Raw genomic sequence first — 4150 nt, 5'->3', positions numbered from 1 at the left:
TGTCTGGTGTTAAATATAAATTAAGATATGTATGTACTGTATGCATCTGTGTGTGAATGTGAAAATAAACAGTTACTTTGCTCAAAATAAAACAAGAATAAGGCATGGTGCCTCACCCATTTAACAAGTACAAGAACACCTCTAGATGACACCGTTTTGGGGAATAAAGGTTATGTTTAGGGTTGCAATCAATAGCAGTAATTTGTCATGACACTGACTGATTCATGTTGACATTGTAATGAATTCCAGCGATGAAGGTTTTTTTCAGACACAGCACATTAAAGTAAAGCAGCCACTCCTATAACGTCTCCTCCATAGTCATCCATGTATGTCCTGGACCAAAAACAGATACCTACTACCTTATCGTGCCAATATACATGTTGTCTCCTGAAATCATAATGTTGAAATCTCAGTTTTGGGTGTGTTACCAAATATATCTCTGATAGAAGCTGTCTTGAATAGTAATCTATTTTCACATCGAACCTTATTGTGAATTAACTTCCAGGGCCCTAATTCAAACACTGGGCAAAGTGAAACGTTAGTCTATGAGCAAAATTCTCTCTAACAGCATCCTGTGGCGTGTGGCTGCCTTTAACTGACTCACCACTGTTTGTGCTTAGGATCTTTCTTGTGATATCATATTTGCAAATAGATTTTGCATAGTTAGTACGCAAACTTTAGTTAGACTTTAGACTTTGCACTTTCCCATCATTAAATTAGGCCCCCAGTGTTTTTCACTCTGTTGCACAATTTACAATCTGATATGCTCAATCATTGAAACAAATGAATAAACAGTAGATATTTGAAAATAAAAATAATTTGCCTTTTGAGCTAAAATGGACTAGTTCAGTTTATGAAAATCACTTCCTCATTCTGTGTAGCCAGTGACACAAGCCAGGGGGATAATTAATGACATGTCAAGTCTGTTTGTATAACAATGCAAAGCACGCACCTATATACCTAACTGTGTGGTATACAGCAGGTATTTACATTGAACTCAAACGGAACACATACCAAATACAAAAAGCATTTTTAACTGAAGAGTTAGCACTAAATGCTGAAATTAAATCAATAATATTATTTCAAGCTATTATGCATGGAAAATATCAAACATTTTGTTGTGCTTTCTTAAACATTCTCAATAGGATGTAAATACCTACAAACAAGTACACACACACACACACACAAGTCTAAGAGACACACACTCTCTCTCACACACACACACACACACATACACAATAGAGTCTCACAAACACACAGACACACACCCTCCACTTCCACACCCATCCCCACTCCAGCTCGGGGACAGGTTTCCAGAGGGTCTGGTGTCTCTTGGCCGCCAGAGGATCAGTGAGGGGTGAAAGCCGACCCTGCAGGACTTCCTATCGGCACCGGCAGACGGGTTGAACAGGAAGCGGAGCTGGGCGTGGGCCCCCGTGGCAGCGGCCGCCCTCCAGCACCGGCAGCTGTGGGCTAGCGCCGTGCCAAGGGCCCTCTCACCTGCGCGGCCCGCTGTGTAAGCGATCACGCCAGTCGGGGAGGTCATAATTTATCTTAATGTAGGCCGATCCCATTGCAGTCCTATACAGCAGGGGACGGCAGCGTGTAATCGTATAACGCTCATGTTGTATCAGTGCTCCGGCCCTCGGGTGATGAAACTGTCCCTTGTCACACTACTCTCTCTCCCTCTTTCTCTCCCTCCCTCTCTTTCTTTCTTTCTCTCTCTCTCTCTCTCTCTCCACACACTCTCACTCGCACACTCTCTACACTCTCGAAGCTCCCAGGCCCAGCTTTCAGCCATGGCCCATTCAAAATGGCCCTTTATTTAAATACACAAGGCTCTGGACGCTGCGGCACAAGCCCCCTCTGTGTGGCCTCATTCATGTGGCCGTTCGCAGGTCTGGCCTCTCATTTCCTTTCATTAGGCCGTATTGATCACGGCTGTTTTCTCATTTACAGCTTTTTATCGGCCGCTTATTGTGGCCGAGCCAGAACATGTAACCTTTTAATGCGCGAGCGCGCGACGGACGGCCGCTTCTATCGACTCGGAGCCCAAGATCAGCCGGAACATCGGGGAACACTCTGACAGCTCAGAGACCTTGACAGCAGTGCCATTGGGCGCTCCATCCGTGTTCCGCCGCGAGATTGCAATCCAACTTTCGTTCTCGTCTCTCTCTTCTCATCCTCCCACAGGTTAACAGCGAAACGTTATTAAAGAGAGTTGACCGCGGGGTCAGAGGGAGAGCGAAGCCACAAAAACAAACAATTAATTTGGCATGGAGGTGTAATAGGATGAGATCCCGGCGGGGCCGGGCCCATTGTTCTGCTGGAATTAACCGTGGCAGGTCATGTGTCACTGAGTTCTGACCCCGGCCCCATTCTCACTAGCCCACACTCGCATTGGCCGCAGCCCGGCAAGAGGTCAAACACAGTAACAAGCCAACCAAACACCCCCACCTCTCTCGCCCTCTCTGTCTCTCACTGCCCCAACCCCACTCTCCCTGCATCCCCCATCCTAGCTCTAGTTCTGACCAGGGCAGCACTTACAAAACAAAGCCCTGCGTTACCATGGCGAGGGGGGTGTTTAAGGAAACATACTGCCAGCCTATAGTGTGCTGCAGTCAGGGGGTACCATCCACCTGATGCTATCTGTGCCGCTTCCCGTCAAAGCACAACAAGGGCACGCGACCTCTCTCCCCCCCCACACACACGCGAAAAAAGGAAAAACACCCTACACATTTTTACTGTGTGATTCACGGCCTGAGTAAGCCGGCTGTTTTTATTGGAGGCTGAATGCTCCTGCTTGCTCTCTCTCTTTCTCTCTCTCTCTCTCTCTCTCTCTCTCTCTATCTCTCTCTCCCCTTCACCTGAGCTGTGAGTGAGCCTCCCGGTGCTCTAGTTTCAGAGGGCCTGCTCAGGCACACTCTCCCTGGGCCACCCATCTGGATGGCTTTTGTGTGGATGCTGTGTTGCTGCGTTTTTGTTTTTTTCCCCTCATCGCTGCCGCATGCACGCACACACACGCACACACACACGCACACACACACAGGCTCTCAAAAAGTTGCTGACTTCATTTAGTGTCAGTCACCCAGAGGGACCTGGTGCCTCCGACGCATATGCGCCCCGGGAAAAAAAAAAGAAAAAAAAGTGCTGAGGTCTCTCGCCGCGGCCCGACAGATGTGCCGCGTAACGCCGACGTGCCGTTAAAAAAACACCTGATCCTTCAGCCCCAGGGCCGCCGATAGCGCTAATTGAAAAGCACACACATACACACACGCACGCACTGTGCACACACACAAACACACACACACACACACGCACATAGCACTACCACCCCAACTCAACGCCTCATGGGGCACAATGACTCGCAAGTACAAATTCAGGCCTGGCTTCCTCCCACCAGAGACACCGGTGTGACCTGATAGCGCTGTATGTTTTTTTAATGCTCGTCTGTGCATACTGAGTGCCCATATTCACTCAGAGCTGCTCGGCAAGGAGCTAAGCGCTGTGAGTGGCTCCACACAGCTGCCTGGCGCTGGGGAGAGCAGAGCGGGGCAAACGCAGAGGAAGTGGCGTCCAGGCAGGAGGAGAGGATGAAACGGGTCCGTGCCCCTCTCTCTCCCTCTCTCTCTCTCTCTCTCTCTCTCTGTCTCCCATAATTGATAGACTGTTGAGGGGGTGGGGGACATCGACGCGGCTGCCCGAGAGCAAGGCGCTGGAATTAAAACTTCAATCCGGCTGCCCAGGAATCAATTTCAGCCGTGGCCCCCAACATTATACAAATGAGGAGAGGGGAGATACAGACGGCAGATGATCGAGACACAGACTGTCCCTCGGCCGTCGCTCACGCCTTTTTTGTATCCAGGGCGATCTCCTCTTCCCTTCACCAAGGTGGTCAACTACCTCCCTCCTTCTCTCCATTCCTACCCCTGACCGAGTGGCAGCAAAGCATGATGGTCTTTTCGGCCACTCTACTGGACCGCTCTCGTTTGGTTAAAGGGCCGTTCCCACCAAGAACGATAACTATAACGGAAAAAAAATGGCTAAAATGAATGATGACGTATCATAAACTATAACGCTAACATGAGGAACGATATAGTTGGGGATCACTTTCAGAGTGATTTTTGAGAACGATAAAAAGCTGACAGCC

Source organism: Alosa pseudoharengus, unplaced genomic scaffold, assembly GCF_046254945.1.
Source record: "Alosa pseudoharengus isolate Yale_2024_CS ecotype anadromous, Long Island Sound unplaced genomic scaffold, YU_APseudo_1.1 YU_APseudo_1.1_scf_11, whole genome shotgun sequence".
NCBI lineage: Eukaryota > Metazoa > Chordata > Actinopteri > Clupeiformes > Clupeidae > Alosa > Alosa pseudoharengus.
Note: the sequence above shows the minus strand (reverse complement) of the source record.